The 15088-nt window shown below is 41.8% G+C and overlaps 2 long non-coding RNA genes across 2 annotated transcripts in view; one reads left to right on the forward strand and one right to left on the reverse strand.

Annotated features, from left to right (window-relative positions):
* Positions 1–914: 914 nt before the first annotated feature.
* Positions 915–5038, reverse strand: LOC139354181 (uncharacterized). Its single transcript, XR_011605268.1, has 2 exons — positions 1063–5038; positions 915–1009 (listed from the first exon to the last, which is right to left on the reverse strand). It is a non-coding gene; the product is annotated as an uncharacterized lncRNA (long non-coding RNA).
* Positions 5039–12139: 7101 nt separating this feature from the next.
* LOC139354217 (uncharacterized) overlaps positions 12140–15088 on the forward strand; it is a 72423-nt gene continuing 69474 nt past the window's right edge. The window contains exon 1 of the long non-coding RNA XR_011605358.1: positions 12140–12199. This is a non-coding gene — a long non-coding RNA (uncharacterized lncRNA). The remainder of the gene's footprint in view (positions 12200–15088) is intronic.

Here is a 15088-nt window from a genome sequence, read left to right on the forward strand (position 1 = left end):
AATATTTTAAAGCTTTAATTGAGCCCTGGATTGCATATGCAAATCGTAAATTTGTCGCGCAGCGACTGCAGTCAGCGCTGCCAAAAGAAACTACACGCAGAATATATCAAAGCAAATTAAATCAAAACAACAAAAGCATTTGTGGATCTGATAGAACCAAAACTACAAACATAAAAATCCCTCGGCAATGGCCGGGATGCGATACCAGGCGCGCATGCGCGACTGCTAGCGAGCTCTGACGCCGCTGCTTGTGCGCCCAAGTGGTGGTAAGGGGGAAAGGGAGGGATGCTAGCGGGCGACTACGTTCTTATCTTCTTTTCATTTACTTCTCGCGTTTCTTTGCGACGGTGCGCTCTAGTTTGCCCTGCGGGGTTTTTTTTTGCGAATATTTCGCCGTTCGCGTTTAGGTGTTTAAATTAAATGAAAGTTTAACTCACGTAAAGTTGTGCCGCATCCTCCGATGAAAGCGATTCCAAAGAGGTTGCCGCACCTGTGAATATATTGGAAAATATCGCCCTCCTAACAAACCTCGCGCATAATCTTTGTTGTTCGTTTTGTTCGTCTATATGACCGACTGTTCTTTTGTGTTTCTTGGAGTTATTGGACTCAGGTTTAAATAAAAATAATGACAATAAAAATAAAGTGCATTTAACTAATCATGTTGACCTTCTTCAGGTGGTCAGGAATATTAATTGGTGGATTTCAGTGTTTTCATCACATTAAGGAAAAGCACAGTGTGCTGCCCTGTGGAACGCCGCGTTTGAGGGAAAACCTCGATACGGCCTTGCCGCTGGCGGCTGATCCAAAAAAAAACGCTTGCGCTAAACAAACAAATGCGCCTGTGCAATTCTCTTTGTTGATTGGCGCTTAGAAGCGCCGTGGTTTGCTTGCGCCAACTCTTGGGTGTGGTTGCCACAATCCAGGCTCGCCGCCGTGGTAGAGCTACCCTCTTTGGCAATACTCGTCGTGGTGCTCCGAGATCGCTCTTCCGCGTCGCTGTCGCTTGCCGCTGCGCCACAAAGTCAAAGTTAAACCCAAACTGGGAGGAAATGCCTAACTCACCCTTTGAGCCACTGCTGTTGCAAGGGGCTTGAATCACTCCTCACGGGATTAAGTTCGAAATGTCTAAGCTGCAAAAGGTGCAAATTAGCATTTGAAAAACCACAACTTTTTCACTTTCACCCACTTGAAATTGCACTTAGAGTCTCACTTGCTATGAGCGGCTGACGCCAGCGGACCGCCTTTTATACCCCCTGCAAGACGCCACCAAACCGCGATTCCACCACTCCGCCGTTTGCCCACAGAGAGGCGCGAAAATCTTTTTCTCCTTATTCTCGATCAGTCTCTCCTAGCAACTCACACAGCCACAGTTTTTCCGGACCTACTAGGAGCGCAGCATGTTGCCTTGTTTCTCCCAGATGTTCTTAAGAGACATGTTGCTAAGCATCCGCAAAAACATTGTTGCTAAGCAACCATAGGTGCTGGTCCAGGCTATCCGAAACCCAGATACATTACTGGTACACGCGCACTTACAAATACCCCCTGCCAAAATCAGACTGGGGATCACAGAGTAACCAGGACTGATCCCGCGTGTAGCCAGTTATTGCCGTATGTCTTTGGCATGATATTTGCCCAAAAATTTTCCCTGCATGTCTTCCAGAGCATAGTAAGTGTCACCCAACTTTTTCCTTACTCTTGGGGCAAGCTTGGCGTTGTAGCCCTCGGCAAAATTACTTTGCTTAAAATTCCTGCGGAAAACTTCTTGACCTTCGACAAAGTTCACTACTCTAGCCCTTAGATTATAATGCTGCTCATTATCCTCGTACTGTTGTTGCATAATTTCCCAGGCTCGACTGCGAACTACTTCAAGAGAGTCCTTTTGAATCAGGTTCAAAGAGCGATCTTCTAATAAATTCAACTTCCGTAGAAGCGTGTAAGAGGTTCCCGAGGTAATCATTTGCTGACCAAACGCCATATAGTACGGACTGGACCCTACACTGGAATGTACTGCTGATCTCAAAGCTCAGCATATATGTGACAAATACTTGTCCCAATCCTTCTGGTCTCCCTTGACATACGAGCGAATAGCCGCAACCACCGAACGATTTACTCGTTCTGCAGCATTCCCTTGCGGAGCATGCACTGCCGTAAAAGAGTGCGAGACATTATATTCATCTAAAAGTTTCTTGAATGTCTGTGACCGAAACTGAGAGCCATTGTCCGAGATTATAACCTCCGGAACGCCAAAAACGTGAAACAACTCTGTCTGTCCGCAGTAATCTTCTTCACAGGTTGCAAAAACACAAATTTGGACAAATGATCAAGGACTATAAATATGCCAATGTTTCCATTTCGAGATCTAGGGTAAGGTCCCAGAAAATCTATATAGAGCTTCTGGAAAAATCGTTCTGATTCTGACGGTTTGGCTAGTGGGGGACGTAGCGGATAATTGGGTGCTTTAGAAGCCTTACATGTCTGACACGAGTTCACATATTTCTTAACATCCGGAACTAGACCTGGCCAGAAATAGAACTGCCGAATTCGCTCAATAGTTTTGTGAATTCCCCCATGAGCTGCTAAAGGGTCATCATGCTCTTTTTTAAGGATCTCAGCCACTGCCTCTTTCGGAATCCACAGCTTCCAATTATACTTGTCGTGGACCGGCTCGCCCACTGCGTGCTCGGTTCGTCTAAAGACCCTACCATCCTGGACTTTTACATCCGGAAGCCGATCCTTGCAGTCTTCAATTCGTGCAATCAAGTCCAAATATTCGGGAGAGTTAAAATGCCTAGACTCCACATCAACTAGCCTTTCGTCCAAGCAGTTTAGCTCTTCTACTTCTTCCTCGTGTACCCTAGAAAGGACATCCGGGACGACATTCAACTTTCCACGCCTGTGTTCAATCTTGAAAGAGTAGCTCTGCAACTTCAACGCCCATCTTGCCAACCTTGAGCTTAAATCTGTCTGAGACATTAACCATTTCAACGAAGCATGGTCCGTGATTATGGTAAAATCGTGTCCTTCGACATATGCCCGAAAATTTTTTAAACAAACATTAGCTGCTAATGTTCCGTTACCGAGTAATTTTGTTGGGCCTTTTTAATTTCTTGGAAACAAAAGCGATGGGACATTCATCTCCTTCATCAGAAAGCTGAACCAAGACCCCTCCAACTCCTGTTTTGCTGGCATCGCAATGTATAAAAAAGGTTTTGAAAAATCAGCACTTTTAAGAATAGGGGCTTCGGTTAACCTTGTCTTCAAGTCCTCAAACGCCTTTAAAGCTTGTTCCGTAAATGCGAATTTTCGCTTTGGAGTAAGCAGATCCGTCAGCGGAGCCGTCAATGCCGCAAAGTTGCCTATAAATTTCCGATACCATCCGCATAGTCCTAAGAAGCTCCTCAAAGACCTGAGAGTCTTGGGCACGGGAAACTCAGTAATGGCGGCTATCTTCTCTGGATCCATTCGGATTCCGCCATCTCCCACTATATGCCCCAGGTATTTCACCCTTTTGGAGCAAAACTCGCTTTTTCCGATGTTAATCGTAAGTCCAGCTCGCTTTATGTGAAACGCTACCTCACGTAAAACCTCGAGATGCTTTTCCAAAGAGTCTGAGACAATTAGCAAATCATCTAAGTAGACAAATACTTCGTTACGCAGCTGAGGAGGTATAACTTTGTCCATTAGTCTGGACATGGTTTGCGTGGCGTTACAAAGCCCAAATGGCATAACTTTAAAATGGTAAAGCGGTCGTCCTGGCACCGTAAAAGCTGTCTTGTCCCTCGAATCTACCTCCAAGGGAACCTGCCAATAAGCGTCTTTTAAATCGAGGCTGGTTATAAATTCGGCTTTCGGCAATCGACTAAGTATCCCGCTAATCTGTGGAAGTGGATAGGCATCCTTTTCAGTAAGTGCATTTACCTTCCTGCTATCCAGACAGAGACGAAATTTTCCTGGCTTCTGCACTATGACTAAGGGCGAAGACCACGAACTATCAGATTCTTCTATCACTCCCAACTCAATCATTCGGTCTATTTCCGCATAAATTAACTTTTCCATCGCGGGAGACACAGGATAATGCCTCTGCTTCACAGGTTTAGCCGGACCTACATCAATCGAATGGGAAATTAAGTTGGTCTTACCCAGCCCTTCGTAAGCAAACGACGGAAACAAATTTACCACGTTTGATAGCTGCTTTTTCTCTGCCTCCGATAAGTCATGCTCTATAGCTTTCACATTTAATTCGGACACATTTGGTAAATTCGGCAGCAAGTCAAATTTGCGCCAAAAATCGATCCCTAAATATAAATCTTGTTTTAGCGTGGGGACAATGTATATATCTATATCTTCAGTCCTTCGGTCGTAGACCACTGGAAGACAAACTTTTCCCACAATTTCTTGCCTATTTCCGTCAGCAGTGCTCACTTTGGAATGTATTTTTTTGAATGGTATGCCCTCTTCTAAAAACTGCTGAGCTAAGCTGCCTCCTAAGCAGCTAACAGCCGCTCCCGAATCCAAAAGCCCTTTTACGAGTCGCTGAAGTAACAGCACTGCCACAAATGGACGCGGATCCTGGGAACAATCTTGTATAGAGTTTATTTCCCGAATATGCCCTCTCAATTGCCTTATCTCATTCCAAAAGCCTTGCATTCGTTGAGCGCTACGGGACTTAGTTTTTGTAGCCTCATCGAAATCTGCTTCATCATTTTCAAATCCATCTTCTTCGAATTCATTGCCTTCGGACTGAGATGAGTCAAATTCCTCATCTGATTGTCCTGAGCTAGAATCGTATTGCGCCTCTGTAGGACTCCCAACGTTTTCGCTTTCGCCGGAATCTAAGCTGGAGATTGGGGACGGTTTGGGGATGGTGGCTGCTGCTGAGCACGCAAAAGCTTCTGTTTGTGTGGCTGCATCTGCGTGCTCCCTGAGCGGTTTTTTGACAAGCACCTTGCACATTTAGGCCTAAGAGTGTTCGCCAAACCGCATCCAAAGCAAAACAGTCGTTGTTTTTCGACTAAGCAATTTTTATAAATATGCCCTTCTTTATGGCAATTCCAGCAGACCACGTTCAGCGCCTCTATTTCTCCATTAATTTCTACTTCACTGACTTCTTCTGTGCCAAAATCCTCATCTAATTCTGCCACATCTTTCTTGAACGGGACCCTCTTAGCGTATCCATGAGATCGCTTGACATCTTCTAAAAATGATTCCCTTTTGCGACATACTTCACGCAGGTGTGATACACAGGATATGTCAACATTTAGGATTTCATGGCGAATTTCTGGTCTCAAATTATTCCTCAAAATCCTCACCAACTTGCTATTTGACAAGGGCCTTTCCATTTCATCGAGAAAGACATTGATGGCATTGAAGAAACTATCAAAAGATTCATTGTTTTCCTGCTTCCTTTGCCTTATTAACTCTTCAATGTCTCCGTCATCCCTGTCATCCTTATACTGCTTACGCAAAGCTGAACATAAAGATTCCCAATTTATTTGCCTAACCGTTTTGTGGTGTCTCCAAAAGAAATCCTTCGCCTTCCCTTCAAAAAGTGAAGAGACATTCTTGCACATTAGCTCAAAATTTCCGTCTAGGGTTTCATTTGTCATGGCATCCACCTGATAAATGAAATTATCTACTGACAAACCCGTACCCGAAAATTTTAATTTCCAACCGTTCATAATCGGACCAACCTTATCCGGCCGCCTTAAGAGTTCCGAAGATAGACTTCCTGAATTTCTCTCAAAGGAAGAATTATTGGAATGATTACCCTGCCATGTCTCGGTATCGGGTTGTCTCACTCTATTGTCGGGATTGGAATTGTGGCTGGCGGGTGCCGAGTTAAAGCGTCGCAAGCAATTTTCTACATTGGCCTCAATTAACTGATTAAGTTTTTCAGTCAGTGCTGAGAGAATGTTGTTTTGCATGACTTGCAGCTGACCTTGAATTGTGGGCTGGTTTGTACTGGCTTGAGATGCGTTTGAGCATCCTGGAGTTTCCCTATCTGCTGTCGACAAACCGTTTCCGTCCATCTGACCTGGAGTCTTTGAAAGCACTTTGGTGACGCAGACAAAGTTGCAAATGGGGCATCTGGGATTGGCCGCAAAATGAGTTCTAATGCAATTTTTGTGAAAAGTGTGTTTGCATGGGGTTTTATAGGATTCCTCTTCTGATTTTATAGAACTATTACACAAGGGGCAGTTGCCTTTTCCTGGCCCTGGAGGTGGGTTATCATCCCGTTCTAGTCCCATTTTGAAAATATAATGATACTAAATAATTATAATATGATGGATATATAAGGGTTAAAAAAAATTAATGAAGACAATTTCTAAATATATGTGTTTTTAAAAGGTAATAATATAAAAGTATAAATTGGGCAAATAGTATTGTAATTAATGGGTAAATAGATTTAAATTTGATGAATTAACATAAAACATAAGAAATCTCACAAAAACTTTTAAAACCGACAATCAAAAACATAAAGTTGAACTCGTAGCCTAGCTTAGCTACCGGAAAAATGTGTGTCTTGAATGTGTGTGACAAATTCACGAGGGGAAAATTTAGTCAAGTAAAGCTGTGTGCTTGAGGCCAGTCATCTATCACAGATACTGTTTCCGTCAAACATTGCACTCTACCCGATTTAAGTGGTTAATCCCAGTTCTGGAACATAGGATCAAATTTCACGAATCATATCTTGCAGTTGAATTTGCTAGGTACTGTGAAAAGCTCGGGAGTTTTCGACAGAAATTCCAGGCAATTTAAATATTGGACCTAAAGATGCTTATGGTCAAGTACAAAATTCGAGAATTTCATGTACTGAATTCCAATAGGTCTTTAATCACTCTTGAAAAAGAAATGGTTGAAGAAAGAACAGTTCGTAATTTTGTTAGTGAGACGAGACTCACTAACAAAATTACCAACTGTTCTTTCTTAAGTTTCTTAAGTTAATTAATAAATAAGGCCTTAACGTTGGGCGCCAAAAATAAACTAACAACTATACATCTGTAATGAACAACGTTTACAATGGCAGCTGGAAAAACTTTCGATGCAACGCACGCTCTTATGTTTCGGCTGCGCTCGTCGGCTTGAGGGGATGGTATAGTGTTGCACCGAAAAATGCCTTAATGTTGTCAGCCTATCTTAAAATTAGCGTGCTGCGACAAAATATGCCCCACAGATACACATAGACATGCACTGTAAGACACAACTACAACCGGAGATAACGAAACTACGAACTGACACCTCATATGCACACACACATTCAAACATGACCACTGATGTTGTTGTGGTCAATGCCCACCCTACCTATAGCCGTTACATCCTGGGGAGACCTCTTCCCACGGCCCCTTCCACATTCCTACCGGTGCTGCCCCAGCCCGAGTTCAACTACAAAATCTCTTAGAAAATCATTATAATTTATTGCCTAACTGTAAAGTGAAACATTAAACATATAAACATTAGCATAGATGAACAAACTACGAACTGACACCTCATATGCACACACACATTCAAACATGACCACTGATGTTGTTGTGGTCAATGCCCACCCTACCTATAGCCGTTACATCCTGGGGAGACCTCTTCCCACGGCCCCTTCCACATTCCTACCGGTGCTGCCCCAGCCCGAGTTCAACTACAAAATCTCTTAGAAAATCATTATAATTTATTGCCTAACTGTAAAGTGAAACATTAAACATATAAACATTAGCATAGATGAACAAATAAATCTTAAAACATAAACGGGACGTTAAATAAAAAAAAATACAAATAAAATAACATTTAATTAAACAATATTTTAAAGCTTTAATTGAGCCCTGGATTGCATTCGCAAATCGTAAATTTGTCGCGCAGCGACTGCAGTCAGCGCTGCCAAAAGAAACTACACGCAGAATATATCAAAGCAAATTAAATCAAAACAACAAAAGCATTTGTGGATCTGATAGAACCAAAACTACAAACATAAAAATCCCTCGGCAATGGCCGGGATGCGATACCAGGCGCGCATGCGCGACTGCTAGCGAGCTCTGACGCCGCTGCTTGTGCGCCCAAGTGGTGGTAAGGGGGAAAGGGAGGGATGCTAGCGGGCGACTACGTTCTTATCTTCTTTTCATTTACTTCTCGCGTTTCTTTGCGACGGTGCGCTCTAGTTTGCCCTGCGGGGTTTTTTTTTGCGAATATTTCGCCGTTCGCGTTTAGGTGTTTAAATTAAATAAAAGTTTAACTCACGTAAAGTTGTGCCGCATCCTCCGATGAAAGCGCTTCCAAAGAGGTTGCCGCACCTGTGAATATATTGGAAAATATCGCCCTCCTAACAAACCTCGCGCATAATCTTTGTTGTTCGTTTTGTTCGTCTATATGACCGACTGTTCTTTTGTGTTTCTTGGAGTTATTGGACTCAGGTTTAAATAAAAATAATGACAATAAAAATAAAGTGCATTTAACTAATCATGTTGACCTTCTTCAGGTGGTCAGGAATATTAATTGGTGGATTTCAGTGTTTTCATCACATTAAGGAAAAGCACAGTGTGCTGCCCTGTGGAACGCCGCGTTTGAGGGAAAACCTCGATACGGCCTTGCCGCTGGCGGCTGATCCAAAAAAAACGCTTGCGCTAAACAAACAAATGCGCCTGTGCAATTCTCTTTGTTGATTGGCGCTTAGAAGGTGGCCGTGGTTTGCTTGCGCCAACTCTTGGGTGTGGTTGCCACAATCCAGGCTCGCCGCCGTGGTAGAGCTACCCTCTTTGGCAATACTCGTCGTGGTGCTCCAAGATCGCTCTTCCGCGTCGCTGTCGCTTGCCGCTGCGCCACAAAGTCAAAGTTAAACCCAAACTGGGAGGAAATGCCTAACTCACCCTTTGAGCCACTGCTGTTGCAAGGGGCTTGAATCACTCCTCACGGGATTAAGTTCGAAATGTCTAAGCTGCAAAAGGTGCAAATTAGCATTTGAAAAACCACAACTTTTTCACTTTCACCCACTTGAAATTGCACTTAGAGTCTCACTTGCTATGAGCGGCTGACGCCAGCGGACCGCCTTTTATACCCCCTGCAAACGCCACCAAACCGCGATTCCACCACTCCGCCGTTTGCCCACAGAGAGGCGCGAAAATCTTTTTCTCCTTATTCTCGATCAGTCTCTCCTAGCAACCCACACAGCCACAGTTTTTCCGGACCTACTAGGAGCGCAGCATGTTGCCTTGTTTCTCCCAGATGTTCTTAAGAGACATGTTGCTAAGCATCCGCAAAAACATTGTTGCTAAGCAACCATAGGTGCTGGTCCAGGCTATCCGAAACCCAGATACATTACTGGTACACGCGCACTTACAAAGTATATATATTCTTGATCAGGATCACTAGCCGAGTCAATCTAGCCATGTCCGTCTGCCTGTCTGTCTTCCGTCGAATGAACGCTGTGATCTCGGAAACTATAACAGCTAGGGTATTGGGATTTTGCATGCAGATTCCTGAGCTTCTTGCGCAGCGCAAGTTTGTTTCAGCAGGGTGCCACGCCCACTCTAACGCACACAAGCCGCCCAAAACAGTTTCGATGGTAGAATAAACATTTTAACTGAAATGTATTGTTCTCATCAAAACCTTTCGATGGATCCAAAATAAAATTTTGGCACGCCCCCCTAAACGCCCACAAACTTAAAAACAATCGCAACTATGAACGCAGATATCTTGGAAACTATTAAAGACAGAGAATTGGGATTTCAGATTTAGATTCCGTTGCCCTGTACGCACCGCAAGTTTGTTACGCGAATATGCCACACCCACTCTATCGCCTACAAATCTCCCACTAGTTTAAAAAATCGCAGGTATGAACGCGGATATCTCGGAAACTATCAAAGATAGAGAATTGGGACTTCAGATTAAAGATTCCGTAGCCCTGTACGCAGCGCAAGTTTGTTTCGCAAATATGCCACGCCCACAAGCCGCCTAGGCCTGTAGCGCCCACAATTTTCATACTCTCTGGCATATTGATATAACCAAGACGTTGAGTGTGACCGCATACTGACAAAATACCACATGTACCATTTCTTATTTTAACCATTTTACAATAAGTATAAATTGGTACAATAGACGACCCCAAACTGCTCCAAATGTCCATTAATTTATTTAACAATATTCTTTTTTTGCAATTTCTCTGTTATACATTTTGACAAAGTGGTTTTAAAATGTGCTTTTCACGATCACAAGGCATACCAGCAAATACCTGCAAGCCCTTTTATACCCGTTACTCGCAGAGTAAAAGGGTATACTAGATTCGTCGGAAAGTATGTAACAGGTAGAAGGAATCTGTTTCGAACGCATAAAGTATATATATTCTTAATCAGGATCACCAGCCAAGTCGATCTAGCAATGTCCGTCTGCCTGTCCGTCGGATGGACTCTGCAATTTCGGAAACTGTACGAGCTAGGATATTGGGATTTGGCATGCAGATTCTTGAGCTTCTTGCGCAGCGCAAGTTTGTTTTAGCAGGGAATAAGATGGAAGAATAAACATTTTAATTGAAATGTATTGTTCTCATCAATACCCGAAGTACCCAAAAATAAGTTTGCCACGCCCCCTTTAACGCCCACAAACTTTAAAAAATCGCAAATATGAACGCGCATATCTCGAAAACTATCAAAGACAGAGAATTGGGATTTCAGATTTAGATTCCGTAGCCTTGTACGCACCGCAAGTTTGTTACGCGAATATGCCACACCCACTCTAACGCCTAAAAATCGCCCACAAGTTTCAAAAATCGCAGGTATTCACGCGGATATCTCGGAATTTATCAAAGATAGAGAATCGGTACTTCAGATTAAAGATTCCGTAGCCTTGTACGCAGCGCAAGTTTGTTTCGCAAATATGCCACGCCCACAAGCCGCCTAAGCCTGTAGCGCCCACAATTTTCATACTCTCTGGCATATGGATATAACCAAGACCCTAAGTGTGACCGCATACTAACAAAATACCACATGTACCATTTCTTATTTTAATCATTTTACAATAAGTATAAATGGTACAACAGACGACCCCAAATTGCTCCAAAATTCCATTAATTTGTTGTACAACATTCTTATTTTGCAATTTCTCTGTTATAAATTTTGACATAGTGGTTTTAAAATGTGCTTTTCACGATCCCAAGGCATACCCACAAATACCTGCAAGCCCTTTTATATTTTTTTATATACTAGATTCGTCGGAAAGTATGTAAAAGGGTGGAAGGAATCTGTTTTGCCCCACAAAGTACATATATTCTTGATCAGGATCACTAGCCGAGTCAATCTAGACATGTCCGTCTGACAGTCTGTCCGACGGATGAACGCTGTGATCTCGGAAACTATAAGAGCTAGGGTATTGGGTTTTGGCATGCAGATTCCTGAGCTTCTTGCGCAGCGCAAGTTTGTTTCAGCAGGGGGCTACGCCCACTCTAACGCACACAAGGCGCCCAAAACGGTGGCTCCAACAGTTTCGATGGTAGAATATACATTTTAACTGAAATGTATTGTTCTCATCAATACCTTTCGATGGACCCAAAATAAAAGTTTGCCACGCCCCCTTTAACGCCCACAAATTTCAAAAAATCGCAAATATGAACGCGGATATCTTGAAAACTATCAAAGACAGAGAATTGGGATTTCAGATTTAGATTCCGTAGCCCTGTACGCACCGCAAGATTGTTACGAGAATATGCCACGCCCACAAGCCGCCTAAACCTATAGCGCCCACAATTTTCATACTCTCTGGCATATGGATATAACCAAGACATTAAGTGTAACCGAATACTAGCAAAATACCACATGTACCATTTCTTATTTTAATCATTTTACAATAAGTATAAATTGGTACAATAGACGACCCCAAACTGCTCCAAAATTCCATTAATTTTTTTACAATATTCTTTTTTTTTGCAATTTCTCTGTTATAAATTTTGACAAAGTGGTTTTAAAATGTGCTGTTCACGATCCCAAGGCATACCAGCAAATACCATACCACGCCCCCTTTAACGCCCACAAACTTCAAAATATCGCAAATATGAACACGGATATCTCGGAAACTATCAAAGATAGAGAATTGGGACTTCAGATTAAAGATTCCGTTTTCATACTCTCTGGCATATGGATATAACCAAGACGTTGAGTGTGACCGCATACTAACAAAATACCACATGTACCATTTCTTATTTTAATCATTTTACAATAAGTATAAATTGGTACAATAGACGACCCCAAACTGCTCCAAAATTCCATTAATTTTTTTTACAATATTCTTTTTTTTCAATTTCTCTGTTATAAGCTTTGACAAAGTGCTTTTTTTTATATTCTTGGACGTTGATGCACTATGGTCAGTACAAACAAGTGGCCCTTACGACACCAAGCAATGCTTGTTACGGGCGGAGCCCTAAACCGATTTGGGCAAGAAAACGAAATCGCGGACATGAAATAGACGACATAACAATAGACAGTTTAAAATACATGCTCAAATAGAATGGCTAGTAACATAGAAATTTGCAAATTATTGGAAGATAGAAAATACATAAGTTTATCATAATTAGTTGCATTAGGGCTATCAAACAGTAAGACGTGACACAGTGCATTATAGTCGTCACAAAAGAATTTCGATTTAGCGTCGCTTGTGACCGGTTGTGTTTATCTTGTGCTCTGTGATTTTTGTCAATTTGTCATTAATATCTGTGTTACTGGTGCCTTGATTTGTGTCTTAGTCCAACATAACCAGCCGTGCTTGTGTTTTAAATCGTCTAATCGTTTAATTGTCTATTTTATTGTAGCAATTTTAACAAAACCTAACTCTGTTTTTAACCTGTGCATTTTGTTATTGTAACTTCTGTAAGCTGCGGTGCATTTGTTTCAATAGCTTTTGTTGTTGTTTCCCATAATCTGTAATCTCTCTCTCTTGTAATCTCTCTCCCGTTTCTTGTCGTCGCAACTGTTGTCGTGTATATTTTGTTTGTGTTTCGCAAGCCACGCTCAGTCGACAGCCACTCTGTCGCGCTCTCTCGCTTTCGCAGTCTCTTCGCGCTCTTATACTTTTGTGTTTTTGTGTGTCTACATTTTTATTGTTTGATCCCAGTGTCAAATTAAGTGAGGTATTTATAATTCTTTTGATACTTTGGTTTTATAAACAACTTTTTTTCTTAAATTTAAATACGTAAAAATGGCTCTTTTTTGTTCCAAGATAGATTGTGGTTTGGATCGTCACCTAATGATGTTTTTATTTATTGTCGTCTCTGCAATACAGTCATTCATCCAAAATGTACTGGACTTGTTGGCAGAGTAAAAGATTTTATTGATCTGCGTGTTGGTTTTTCGTGGACTTGTGCCTCTTGCGTTGAAATAGACCGTGATTTGGATGGCTATGTTGCGCTGACCAATGATCGTTTTATGAAACTTTTTGATAAGCTTATGAGCGTAGTTGCTGATTTTAATGAGTTTAAGGCGGACCTTGATAATAAAAAAATGTCAGTAGGGTCACCTAAACGCAAAAAGACCGCTCTTTCAAAATCTGCTCCCGTAAAGGCATCAGTTCCAAATCCCAACTTAGCTCCAAATATTTGTACCCGATCGGTAACGGCAGCTATGTCGGCATCTACTGGGTCTGGGGGACCTAAAGTTTCTCTGACAGCAGTACCCATAGGTACCAAAAGCTCTGGAGGAGTCCCTGTTTCTGCTAGTCAGACTAAGGGGTCAAACCCTATGCAGCTTTCTGTGCCTACTGGTGAAGTTAGCTCTATAGGAGTCCCTAGTCTTGGTAATCAGACGAACGATGTTCAGATTGCAAATGGTGGAAGAAAGAGCCTCTCGGTTGTTCCATATAGGAAGCAATTATTTGTGTCTCGTTTAACACCTGAAACCACATCTGCAGATGTTTTGGAATTTATACAACAGGAATTCCCATCTCAAAACATCACAGTGGAGAAGTTTAAATTTCCATATGTTCGTATGATATCTTCATTTAAAATATCTGCTCCTCCGGAAGTATTTAATGTACTAAATTCTAAAAGTTTTTGGCTTAATGATGAATTGGTCATTAAAGAATTTGTTCCAAACAGACGGAGAACTAATAATAGGCCTTCCACGACTGTACCTGCGCCAAAAAACTGAGCAGCTTATTTTTGGCCTATCAAAATGTTAGGGGACTCAATATGAAACTACCTAAGCTTTATGCTGACTCCTCTGCCTTTTCTGAAGACATTCTGGCCTTTACTGAGACTTGGCTGAAACCGGAGATATCAGACTCCGAAGTTCTGTCTAAAAATTTTAATACGTATAGAACTGATCGCTCTCCTCGTAGGGGGGGTGGGGTGCTGGTTGCCGTTACCTCTACTTTATCATCGGAGAGAATATACTTTCTTAATCCCAATGACATAGAATTCGTTGGTGTTAAAGTTTCTTTGAAACCTTTTTCTATTTATGTAACTTGTTCTTATATTCCACCTGGATCCGACTTAACAATTTATGAGCAACATTCGTCTGCAATAAAAACTGTTTTATCTCATATTTCCGAAAGGGATCTTTTAATTGTTTTGGGTGATTTCAATCTCCCTGACATTTCTTGGTCCCTTTCCACTGACTCACTTGTCTCTACCCCTTTATCTGACCATGACTTCGTTGCCGGTCTGTTAGAATTATCATTACAGCAAGTTAGCTTTATACGTAATTCACTAAACAGACAATTAGATCTAGTATTTGTTTTAGATCCGTCTGAAGTCACTGTATCTAGAATTGACCCACTAGTTGTGCCTGAAGACCAGTATCATCCCACATTAGAACTTACAATTTGTCTTCCCAGCGTTGATACCCTCTCTCCTTCACTTTCTCCAAATAAATGTAGATGCTTTCGTAAATGTGACTTTAGTAAACTCAACAACTTGATTTCACAATTTAACTGGACAAATTTATATAATTGGATATTGAAAGTGCTACGGAACTATTTTATAGTGTCCTAAACTCTTTTTTCAGTGAATGTGTTCCTGACAGTTTTCCTCCTAAGTTAGACAGGCCACCTTGGTTTACCAATCAGTTGCAAAGACTTAGAAACCTAAAAACAAACTTCTATAAAAAGTACAAAAAGTCGGGTAGGC

Source organism: Drosophila suzukii (genome assembly GCF_043229965.1).
Source record: "Drosophila suzukii chromosome 2 unlocalized genomic scaffold, CBGP_Dsuzu_IsoJpt1.0 scf_2c, whole genome shotgun sequence".
Taxonomy (NCBI): domain Eukaryota; kingdom Metazoa; phylum Arthropoda; class Insecta; order Diptera; family Drosophilidae; genus Drosophila; species Drosophila suzukii.